This window comes from Camelus bactrianus, unplaced genomic scaffold (assembly GCF_048773025.1).
Source record: "Camelus bactrianus isolate YW-2024 breed Bactrian camel unplaced genomic scaffold, ASM4877302v1 HiC_scaffold_41, whole genome shotgun sequence".
NCBI classification, from domain to species: domain Eukaryota; kingdom Metazoa; phylum Chordata; class Mammalia; order Artiodactyla; family Camelidae; genus Camelus; species Camelus bactrianus.
The window spans coordinates 3,393,539-3,406,126 of NW_027413957.1; positions in this window are offsets into that span (position 1 = coordinate 3,393,539).

Here is a 12,588-nt window from a genome sequence, read left to right on the forward strand (position 1 = left end):
CTTTCACACACACTTATCTCTCAGAACTAAGCTTGTGGAGAGACTTTCGTTCATCAAGCACCAAGAAAAAGAAAGCAGGAGAAACTTACACTCTGGTATCTCAGCCTGTTTCCTAGTGCCGTTTTGATATTCCTGTAGTTTTCACTGTAAAACCGTGTTGGAGCTACTACCTCCCCATATATATTTATGGAGTGGAGTTTGCAACTGAAAAGAAATTTTGTGTTCCCAACAAGAAAGGTGAAGGACGGCTTTCACACACACTTATCACTCAGAACTGAGCATGGGGAGAGACGTTCGTTCATCAATCACAAAAGGAACAGGTTGCAGGAGAAACTATTACTCTGGTTTCTCAGTCTCTTTCCTAGTGCCGGTTTGTTGTTCCTGCAGTTTTCACTGTAAAACCGAGTTGGAGCTAGTACCTCCCCATATATATGTATGGAGTGGAGTTTGCAACTGAAAAGAAACTTTGTGTTCCCAAAAAGCTAGGTGAAGTTCGGCTTTCACACACACTTATCTATCAGAACAGAGCATGTGGAGAGACGTTCGTTCATCTAGAACCAAGGGAACGGTTTGCAGGGGAAACTTTTCTCTGGTTTCTCAGTCTATATTCTAGGGCCGGTTTGAATTTTCTGAATTTTTCACTTAAAATCGATTTGGATCTACTACCTCCCCCTATATATGCATGGTGTGGAGTATGCAACTGAAAATAAGCATTGTGTTCTCAACAAGCTAGGTGAAGGACGGCTTTCACACAGACTTATCTCTCAGAACTGAACATGTGGAGAGACGTTCGTTCATCTACCAAAAACGGAGCGGGTTGCAGGGGGAACTTTTACTCTGGTTTCTCAGTCTGTTTCCTAGTGCCGTTTTGATGTTCCTGCAGTTTTCACTGTAAAACAGTTTTGGAGCTAGTACCTCCCCATATATATGTATGGAGTGGAGTTTGCAACTTAAAAGAAATTATGTGTTCCCAACAAGCTAGGTGAAGGACAGCTTTCACACACACTTATTTCTCAGAACTGAGCATTTGGAGAGACGTTCGTTCATCTAGCACAAAGGGAACTCGTTGCAGAAGAAACTTTTACTCTGGTTTCTCAGTCTGTTTCCTAGTGCCGTTTTGATGTTCCTGCAGTTTTCACTGTAAAACCGAGTTGGAGCTAGTACCTCCCCATATATATATATGGAGTGGAGTTGGCAACTGAAAAGAAAATTTGTGTTCCCAACAAGCTAGGTGAAGGACGGCTTTCACACACACTTATCTCTCAGAACTAAGCTTGTGAAGAGACATTCGTTCATCTAGCAGCAAGGGAGTGAGTTGCAGGAGTAACTGTTACTCTGGTTTCTCAGTCTGTTTCCTAGTGCCGCTTTTAAATTCCTGCAGTTTTCACTGTAAAACCGAGTTGGAGCTTGTACCTACCCATATATATTTATGGAGTGGAGTTTGCAACTGAAAAGAAAATTTGTGTTCCCAACAAGCTTGGTGTAGAACAGTTTTCACACATATATCTCTCAGAACTGAGCATGTGTACAGACGTTCGTTCAACTAGCACCAACGGAACGGGTTGCAGGAGAAACTTTTACTCTGGTTTCTCAGTCTGTTTCCTAGTGACGGTTTGAATTTCCTGCAGTTTTCACTGTAAAAGCGAGTTGGATCTAGTACCTCCCCCTATATATTCATGGATTGTATTTTGCAACTGAAAATAAGCATTGTGTTCCCAACAAGCTATGTGAAGGACGGCTTTCACACACAATTATCTCTCAGAATTGAGCATGTGGAGAGACGTTCATTCACCTAGCACCATGGTAACGGTTTGCAGGGGAAACTTTTACTCTGGTCTCTCAGTGTGTTACCTAGTGCCGTTTTGAAGTTCCTGCAGTTTTCACTTTAAAACCGATATGGTGCTAGTACCTCCGCATATATATTTATAGAGTGGATTTTGCAACTGAAAAGAAAGTTTGTGTTCTCCACATTCAAGTTGAAGGACGGTTTTCACACATATATCTCTCAGAACTGAGCATGTGGAGAGACGATCGTTCAACTAACACCAAAGGAAAGGGTTGCAGGAGAAACTTTTACTCTGGATTCTCAGTCTGTTTCCTAGTGCCGGTTTGAATTTCCTGCATTTTTCACAGTAAAACCGAGTAGGATATAGTACCTCCCCCTATATAAGCATGCGTTGGAGTATGGACCTGAATAGAAAACTTGTGTTCCCAACAAGCTAGGTCAAGTATGGCTTTCACACACACTTATCTCTCAGAACAAAGCTTGTGGAGAGATTTTCATTCATCTAGCACCAAGAAAAAGAATGCAGGAGAAAATTTTACTCTGGTATCTCAGCCTGTTTCCTAGTGCCTTTTTGAATTTCCTTCAGTTTTCACTGTAAAACCGTGTTGGAGCTACTACCTCCCCATATATATATATGGAGTGGAGTTTGCATCTGAAAAGAAACTTTGTGTTCCCAACAAGCTAGGTGAAGGACGGCTTTCACACACACTTATCACTCAGAACTGAGCATGTGGAGAGACGTTCGTTCATCTAGCACAAAGGGAACGGGTTGCAGGAGAAACTATTACTCTGGTTTCTCAGTCTGTTTCCTAGTTCCGGTTTGATGTTCCTGAAGTTTTCACTGTAAAACCGAGTTGGAGCTAGTACCTCCCCATATATATGTATGGAGTGGAGTTTGCAACTGAAAAGAAACTTGGTGTTCCCAAAAAGCTAAGTGAAGTACGGCTTTCACACACACTTATCTATCAGAACTGAGCTTGTGGAGAGACGTTCGTTCATCTAGAACCAAGGGAACGGTTTGCAGGGGATACTTTTACTCTGGTTTCTCGGACTGTTTTCTAGGGCCGATATGAATTTTCTGAATTTTTCACTGTAAAACCGAGTTGGATCTACTACCTCCCCCTATATATGCATGGTGTGGAGTATGCAACTGAAAATAAGCATTGTGTTCTCAACAAGCTAGGTGAAGGACGGCTTTCACACAGACTTATCTCTCAGAACTGAACATGTGGAGAGACGTTCGTTCATCTACCAAAAACGGAGCGGGTTGCAGGGGGAATTTTTTCTCTGGTTTCTCAGTCTGTTTCCTAGTGCCGGTTTGATGTTCCTGCAGTTTTCACTGTAAAACAGTTTTGGAGCTAGTACCTCCCCATATATATGTATGGAGTGGAGTTTGCAACTTAAAAGAAATTATGTGTTCCCAACAAGCTAGGTGAAGGACAGCTTTCACACACACTTATTTCTCAGAACTGAGCATTTGGAGAGACGTTCGTTCATCTAGCACAAAGGGAACTGGTTGCAGGAGAAACTTTTACTCTGGTTTCTCAGTCTGTTTCCTAGTGCCGTTTTGATGTTCCTGCAGTTTTCACTGTAAAACCGAGTTGGAGCTAGTACCTCCCCATATATATATATGGAGTGGAGTTGGCAACTGAAAAGAAAATTTGTGTTCCCAACAAGCTAGGTGAAGGACGGCTTTCACACACACTTATCTCTCAGAACTAAGCTTGTGAAGAGACATTCGTTCATCTAGCAGCAAGGGAGTGAGTTGCAGGAGTAACTGTTACTCTGGTTTCTCAGTCTGTTTCCTAGTGCCGCTTTTAAATTCCTGCAGTTTTCACTGTAAAACCGAGTTGGAGCTTGTACCTACCCATATATATTTATGGAGTGGAATTTGCAACTGAAAAGAAAATTTGTGTTCCCAACAAGCTTGTTGTAGAACAGTTTTCACACATATATCTCTCAGAACTGAGCATGTGTACAGACGTTCGTTCAACTAGCACCAACGGAACGGGTTGCAGGAGAAACTTTTACTCTGGTTTCTCAGTCTGTTTCCTAGTGACGGTTTGAATTTCCTGCAGTTTTCACTGTAAAAGCGAGTTGGATCTAGTACCTCCCCCTATATATTCATGGATTGTATTTTGCAACTGAAAATAAGCATTGTGTTCCCAACAAGATATGTGAAGGACGGCTTTCACACACAATTATCTCTCAGAATTGAGCATGTGGAGAGACGTTCATTCACCTAGCACCATGGTAACGGTTTGCAGGGGAAACTTTTACTCTGGTCTCTCAGTGTGTTACCTAGTGCCGTTTTGAAGTTCCTGCAGTTTTCACTTTAAAACCGATATGGTGCTAGTACCTCCGCATATATATTTATAGAGTGGATTTTGCAACTGAAAAGAAAGTTTGTGTTCTCCACATTCAAGTTGAAGGACGGTTTTCACACATATATCTCTCAGAACTGAGCATGTGGAGAGACGATCGTTCAACTAACACCAAAGGAAAGGGTTGCAGGAGAAACTTTTACTCTGGATTCTCAGTCTGTTTCCCAGTGCCGGTTTGAATTTCCTGCAGTTTTCACAGTAAAACCGAGTAGGATATAGTACCTCCCCCTATATAAGCATGCGTTGGAGTATGGACCTGAATAGAAAACTTGTGTTCCCAACAAGCTAGGTCAAGTACGGCTTTCACACACACTTATCTCTCAGAACAAAGCTTGTGGAGAGATTTTCATTCATCTAGCACCAAGAAAAAGAATGCAGGAGAAAATTTTACTCTGGTATCTCAGCCTGTTTCCTAGTGCCTTTTTGAATTTCCTTCAGTTTTCACTGTAAAACCGTGTTGGAGCTACTACCTCCCCATATATATATATGGAGTGGAGTTTGCATCTGAAAAGAAACTTTGTGTTCCCAACAAGCTAGGGGAAGGACGGCTTTCACACACACTTATCACTCAGAACTGAGCATGTGGAGAGACGTTCGTTCATCTAGCACAAAGGGAACGGGTTGCAGGAGAAACTATTACTCTGGTTTCTCAGTCTGTTTCCTAGTTCCGGTTTGATGTTCCTGAAGTTTTCACTGTAAAACCGAGTTGGAGCTAGTACCTCCCCATATATATGTATGGAGTGGAGTTTGCAACTGAAAAGAAACTTGGTGTTCCCAAAAAGCTAAGTGAAGTACGGCTTTCACACACACTTATCTATCAGAACTGAGCTTGTGGAGAGACGTTCGTTCATCTAGAACCAAGGGAACGGTTTGCAGGGGATACTTTTACTCTGGTTTCTCAGACTGTTTTCTAGGGCCGATATGAATTTTCTGAATTTTTCACTGTAAAACCGAGTTGGATCTAATACCTCTACCTATATATGCATGGAATGGAGTATGCAACTCAAAATAAGCATTGTGTTCCCAACAAGCTATGTGAAGGACGGCTTTCACACACACTTATCTCTCAGAACTGAGCATGTGGAGAGACGTTCGTTCATCTAGCAACAAGGGAACGGGTTGCAGGGGAAAGTTTTACTCTGGTTTCTTAGTCTGTTTCCTAGTGCCGGTTTGAAATTCCTGCAGTTTTCACTGTAAAACCGAGTTGGATCTCGAACCTACCCCTATATATGCAAGGAATGGAGTTTGCAACTGAAAATAAACATTGAGTTCCCATCAAGCTAGGTGAAGGACGGCTTTCACACACACTTATCTCTCAGAACTTAGCATGTGGAGAGACGTTCGTTCATCTAGCACCAAGGGAACGGGTTGCTGGAGAAACTTTTTCTCTGGTTTCTCAGTCTGTATCCTTGTGCCTGTTTGAAGTTCCTGCAGTTTTCACTGGAAAAACGAGTTTAAGCTACTATCTACCCATATATATGCATGGAGTGGAGTTGGCAAATGAAAAGAAACTTTGTGTTCCCTACAAGCTAGGTGAAGGACAGCTATCACACACACTTATCTCTCAGAACTGAGCATGTGGAGAGACTTTCGTTCATTTAGGACAAAGTGAACTGGTTGCAGGAGAAACTTTTACTCTGGTTTCTCCGTCTGTTTCCTAGTGCCGGTTTGATGTTCCTGCAGTTTTCACTGTAAAAACGATTTGGAGCTAGTACCTCCCCATATATATATATGGAGTGGAGTTTGCAACTTAAAAGAAATTATGTGTTCCCAACAAGCTAGGTGAAGGACAGCTTTCACACACACTTATCTCTCAGAACTTAGCATGTGGAGAGAAGTTCGTTCATCTAGCACAAAGGGAACTGGTTGCAGGAGAAAATTTTACTCTGGTTTCTCAGTCTGTTTCCTAGTGCCGGTTTGATGTTCCTGCAGTTTTCACTGTAAAACCGAGTTGGAGCTAGTACCTACCCATATATATGTTTGGAAAGGAGTTTGCAACTTAAAAGAATCTTTGTGTTCCCAACAAGCTAGTTGAAGTATGGCTTTCACACACACTTATCTCTCAGAACTAAGATTGTGGAGAGACGTTCGTTCATCTAGCACAAAGGGAACGGGTTGAGGAGAAACTATTACACTGGGTTCTCAGTCTGTTTCCTAGTGCGGTTTGAAGTTCCTGCAGTTTTCACTGTAAAACGGAGTTGGAGCTAGTACCTACCCATATATATGTATGGAGTGGAGTTTGCAACTGAAGAGTAACTTTGTGTTCCCAACAATCTAGGTGAAGCACGGATTTCACACACAATTATCTCTCAGAACTGAGCAAGTGGATAGACGATCGTTCATCTAGCACCAAGTGAACGGGTTGCAGGAGAAACTAATACTCTGGTTTCTCAGTCTGTTTCCTAGTGCCGTTTTGATGTTCCTGCAGTTTTCATTGTAAAACCGAGTTGGATCTCGAACCTACCCCTATATATGCAAGGAATGGAGATTGCAACTGAAAATAAACATTGTGTTCCCATCAAGCTAGGTGAATGACGGCTTTCACACACAATTATCTCTCAGAACTGAGCATGTGGGAGACGTTCGTTCATCTAGCACCAAGGGAACGGGTTGCAGGAGAAACTTTTACTCTGGTTTCTCAGTCTGTTTCCTAGTGCCGTTTTGATGTTCCTGCAGTTTTCATTGTAAAACCGAGTTTGAGCTAGTACCTCCCCAAATATATTTATGGAGTGGAGTTTGCAACTGAAAAGAAACTTTGTGTTCCCAACATTTTATGTGAAGTTCGGCTTTCACACACACTTATCTCTCAGAACTGAGCATGTGGAGAGACGTTCGTTCATCTAGCACCAAGGGAACGGGTTGCTGGAGAAACTTTTACTCTGGATTCTCAGCCTGTTTCCTAGTGCCGGTTTGAATTTCCTGCAGTTTTCACTGTAAAACCGAGTAGGATCTAGTACCTCCCCCTATATATGCATGGGGTGGAGTTTGCAACTGAAAAGAAAACTTGTGTTCCCAACAAGCTAGGTGAAGGACGGCTTTCACACACACTTATCTCTCAGAACTAATCTTGTGGAGAGACTTTCGTTCATCTAGCACCAAGAAAAAGAATGCAGGAGAAACTTTTACTCTGGTATCTCAGCCTGTTTCCTAGTGCCGTTTTGATTTTCCTGCAGTTTTCACTGTAAAACCGTGTTGGAGCTACTACCTCCCCATATATATATATGGAGTGGAGTTTGCAACTGAAAAGAAATTTTGTGTTCCAAACAAGCTAGGTGAAGGACGGCTTTCACACACACTTTTCACTCAGAACTGAGCATGTGGAGAGACGTTCGTTCATCTAGCACAAAGGGAACGGGTTGCAGGAGAAACTATTACTCTGGTTTCTCAGTCTGTTTCCTAGTGCCGGTTTGATGTTCCTGCAGTTTTCACTGTAAAACCGAGTTGGAGCTAGTACCTCCCAATATATATTTATGGATTGTAGTTTGCAACTGAAAAGGAACTTTGTGTTCCCAACAAGCTAGGTGAAGTACGGCTTTCAAAGACACTTGTCTCTCAGAACTGAGCATGTGGAGAGACTTTCGTTCATCTAGCACAAAGGGAACGGGTTGCAGGGAAACTTTTTCTCTGGTTTCTCAGTCTGTTTCCTAGTGCCGTTTTGATGTTCCTGCAGTTTTCACTGTAAAACCGTGTCGGAGCTAGTACCTCCCCATATATATGTATGGAGTGTAGTTTGCAAATGAAAAGAAAACTTGTGTTCCCAACTAGCTTGTTGAAGGACGGATTTCACACACACTTATATCTCAGAAGTAAGCTTGTGGTGATACGTTCGTTCATCTAGCACCAAGGGAACGGGTTGCAGGAGAAACTTTTACTCTGGATTCTCAGTCTGTTTCCAAGTGCCGGTTTGAAGTTCCTGCAGTTTTCACTGTAAAACAGAGTTGGAGCAAGTACCTACCCAAATAAATGTATGGAGTGGAGTTTGCAACTAAAAAGAAACTTTGTGTTCCCAACAAGCTAGTTGAAGGACGGCTTTCACACACAATTATCTCTCAGAACTGAGCATATGGAGAGACGTTCGTTGATCTAGCACCAAGGGAACGGGTTGCAGGAGAAACTTTTACTCTGGTTTCTCAGTCTGTTTTCTAGTGCCGGTTTGAATTTTCTGAAGTTTTCACTGTAAAACCGAGTTGGATCTACTACCTCCCCCTATATATGCATGGTGTGGAGTATGCAACTGAAAATAAGCATTGTGTTCTCAACAAGCTAGGTGAAGGACGGCTTTCACACAGACTTATCTCTCAGAACTGAACATGTGGAGAGACGTTCGTTCATCTACCAAAAACGGAGCGGGTTGCAGGGGGAACTTTTACTCTGGTTTCTCAGTCTGTTTCCTAGTGCCGGTTTGATGTTCCTGCAGTTTTCACTGTAAAACAGTTTTGGAGCTAGTACCTCCCCATATATATGTATGGAGTGGAGTTTGCAACTTAAAAGAAATTATGTGTTCCCAACAAGCTAGGTGAAGGACAGCTTTCACACACACTTATTTCTCAGAACTGAGCATTTGGAGAGACGTTCGTTCATCTAGCACAAAGGGAACTGGTTGCAGGAGAAACTTTTACTCTGGTTTCTCAGTCTGTTTCCTAGTGCCGTTTTGATGTTCCTGCAGTTTTCACTGTAAAACCGAGTTGGAGCTAGTACCTCCCCATATATATATATGGAGTGGAGTTGGCAACTGAAAAGAAACTTTGTGTTCCCAACAAGCTAGGTGAAGGACGGCTTTCACACACACTTATCTCTCAGAACTAAGCTTGTGAAGAGACATTCGTTCATCTAGCAGCAAGGGAGTGAGTTGCAGGAGTAACTGTTACTCTGGTTTCTCAGTCTGTTTCCTAGTGCCGCTTTTAAATTCCTGCAGTTTTCACTGTAAAACCGAGTTGGAGCTTGTACCTACCCATATATATTTATGGAGTGGAGTTTGCAACTGAAAAGAAAATTTGTGTTCCCAACAAGCTTGGTGTAGAACAGTTTTCACACATATATCTCTCAGAACTGAGCATGTGTACAGACGTTCGTTCAACTAGCACCAACGGAACGGGTTGCAGGAGAAACTTTTACTCTGGTTTCTCAGTCTGTTTCCTAGTGACGGTTTGAATTTCCTGCAGTTTTCACTGTAAAAGCGAGTTGGATCTAGTACCTCCCCCTATATATTCATGGATTGTATTTTGCAACTGAAAATAAGCATTGTGTTCCCAACAAGCTATGTGAAGGACGGCTTTCACACACAATTATCTCTCAGAATTGAGCATGTGGAGAGACGTTCATTCACCTAGCACCATGGTAACGGTTTGCAGGGGAAACTTTTACTCTGGTCTCTCAGTTTGTTACCTAGTGCCGTTTTGAAGTTCCTGCAGTTTTCACTTTAAAACCGATATGGTGCTAGTACCTCCGCATATATATTTATAGAGTGGATTTTGCAACTGAAAAGAAAGTTTGTGTTCTCCACATTCAAGTTGAAGGACGGTTTTCACACATATATCTCTCAGAACTGAGCATGTGGAGAGACGATCGTTCAACTAACACCAAAGGAAAGGGTTGCAGGAGAAACTTTTACTCTGGATTCTCAGTCTGTTTCCTAGTGCCGGTTTGAATTTCCTGCAGTTTTCACAGTAAAACCGAGTAGGATATTGTACCTCCCCCTATATAAGCATGCGTTGGAGTATGGACCTGAATAGAAAACTTGTGTTCCCAACAAGCTAGGTCAAGTACGGCTTTCACACACACTTATCTCTCAGAACAAAGCTTGTGGAGAGATTTTCATTCATCTAGCACCAAGAAAAAGAATGCAGGAGAAAATTTTACTCTGGTATCTCAGCCTGTTTCCTAGTGCCTTTTTGAATTTCCTTCAGTTTTCACTGTAAAACCGTGTTGGAGCTACTACCTCCCCATATATATATATGGAGTGGAGTTTGCATCTGAAAAGAAACTTTGTGTTCCCAACAAGCTAGGTGAAGGACGGCTTTCACACACACTTATCACTCAGAACTGAGCATGTGGAGAGACGTTCGTTCATCTAGCACAAAGGGAACGGGTTGCAGGAGAAACTATTACTCTGGTTTCTCAGTCTGTTTCCTAGTTCCGGTTTGATGTTCCTGAAGTTTTCACTGTAAAACCGAGTTGGAGCTAGTACCTCCCCATATATATGTATGGAGTGGAGTTTGCAACTGAAAAGAAACTTGGTGTTCCCAAAAAGCTAAGTGAAGTACGGCTTTCACACACACTTATCTATCAGAACTGAGCTTGTGGAGAGACGTTCGTTCATCTAGCACCAAGGGAACGGTTTGCAGGGGAAACTTTTACTCTGGTTTCTCAGTCTGTTTCCTAGTGCCGTTTTGATGTTCCTGCATTTTTCACTGTAAAACCGAGTTGGAGCTAGTACCTCCCCGTATAAATATATGGAGTGGAGTTGGCAACTGAGAAGAAAATTTGTGTTCCCAACAAGCTAGGTGAAGGACGGCTTTCACACACACTTATCTCTCAGAACTATGCTTGTGAAAAGACTTTCGTTCATCTAGCAGCAAGGGAGTGGTTTGCAGGAGTAACTGTTACTCTGGTTTCTCAGTCTGTTTCCTAGTGCCGGATTTAAGTTCCTGCAGTTTTCACTGTAAAACCGAGTTGGAGCTTGTACCTACCCATATATATTTATTGAGTGGAGTTTGCAACTGAAAAGAAACTTTGTGTTCCCCACATTCTAGTTGAAGGATGGTTTTCACACATATATCTCTCAGAACTGAGCATGTGGAGAGACGTCCGTTCAACTAGCACCAAAGAAAAGGTTGCAGGAGAAACTTTTACTCTTGATTCTCAGTCTGTTTCCTAGTGCCGGTTTGAATTTCCTGCAGTTTTCACTGTAAAACCGAGTAGGATCTAGTACCTCCCCCTATATATGCATGGGTTGGAGTTTGCAACTGAAAAGAAAACTTGTGTTCCCAACAAGCTAGTTGAAGGACGACTTTCACACACACTTATCTCTCAGAACTAAGCTTGTGGAGAGACTTTCGTTCATCAAACACCAAGAAAAAGAAAGCAGGAGAAACTTTTACTCTGGTATCTCAGCCTGTTTCCTAGTACCGTTTTGATATTCCTGTAGTTTTCACTGTAAAACCGTGTTGGACCTACTACCTCCCCATATATATTTATGGAGTGGAGTTTGCAACTGAAAAGAAATTTTGTGTTCCCAACAAGCAAGGTGAAGGACGGCTTTCACACACACTTATCACTCAGAACTGAGCATGGGGAGAGACGTTCGTTCATCAATCACAAAAGGAACAGTTTGCAGGAGAAACTATTACTCTGGTTTCTCAGTCTGTTTCCTAGTGCCGGTTTGATGTTCCTGCAGTTTTCACTGTAAAACCGAGTTGGAGCTAGTACCTCCCCATATATATGTATGGAGTGGAGTTTGCAACTGAAAAGAAACTTTGTGTTCCCAAAAAGCTAGGTGAAGTTCGGCTTTCACACACACTTATCTATCAGAACAGAGCATGTGGAGAGACGTTCTTTCATCTAGAACCAAGGGAACGGTTTGCAGGGGAAACTTTTCTCTGGTTTCTCAGTCTATATTCTAGGGCCGGTTTGAATTTTCTGAATTTTTCACTTAAAATCGATTTGGATCTAATACCTCCCCCTATATATGCATGGAATGGAGTATGCAACTCAAAATAAGCATTGTGTTCCCAACAAGCTATGTGAAGGACGGCTTTCACACACACTTATCTCTCAGAACTGAGCATGTGGAGAGACGTTCGTTCATCTACCAAAAACGGAGCTGGTTGCAGGGGGAACTTTTACTCTGGTTTCTCAGTCTGTTTCCTAGTGCCGGTTTGATGTTCCTGCAGTTTTCACTGTAAAACAGTTTTGGAGCTAGTACCTCCCCATATATATGTATGGAGTGGAGTTTGCAACTTAAAAGAAATTATGTGTTCCCAACAAGCTAGGTGAAGGACAGCTTTCACACACACTTATTTCTCAGAACTGAGCATTTGGAGATACGTTCGTTCATCTAGCACAAAGGGAACTGGTTGCAGGAGAAACTTTTACTCTGGTTTCTCAGTCTGTTTCCTAGTGCCGTTTTGATGTTCCTGCAGTTTTCACTGTATAACCGAGTTGGAGCTAGTACCTCCCCATATATTTATATGGAGTGGAGTTGGCAACTGAAAAGAAAATTTGTGTTCCCAACAAGCTAGGTGAAGGACGGCTTTCACACACACTTATCTCTCAGAACTAAGCTTGTGAAGAGACATTCGTTCATCTAGCAGCAAGGGAGTGAGTTGCAGGAGTAACTGTTACTCTGGTTTCTCAGTCTGTTTCCTAGTGCCGCATTTAAATTCCTGCAGTTTTCACTGTAAAACCGAGTTGGAGCTT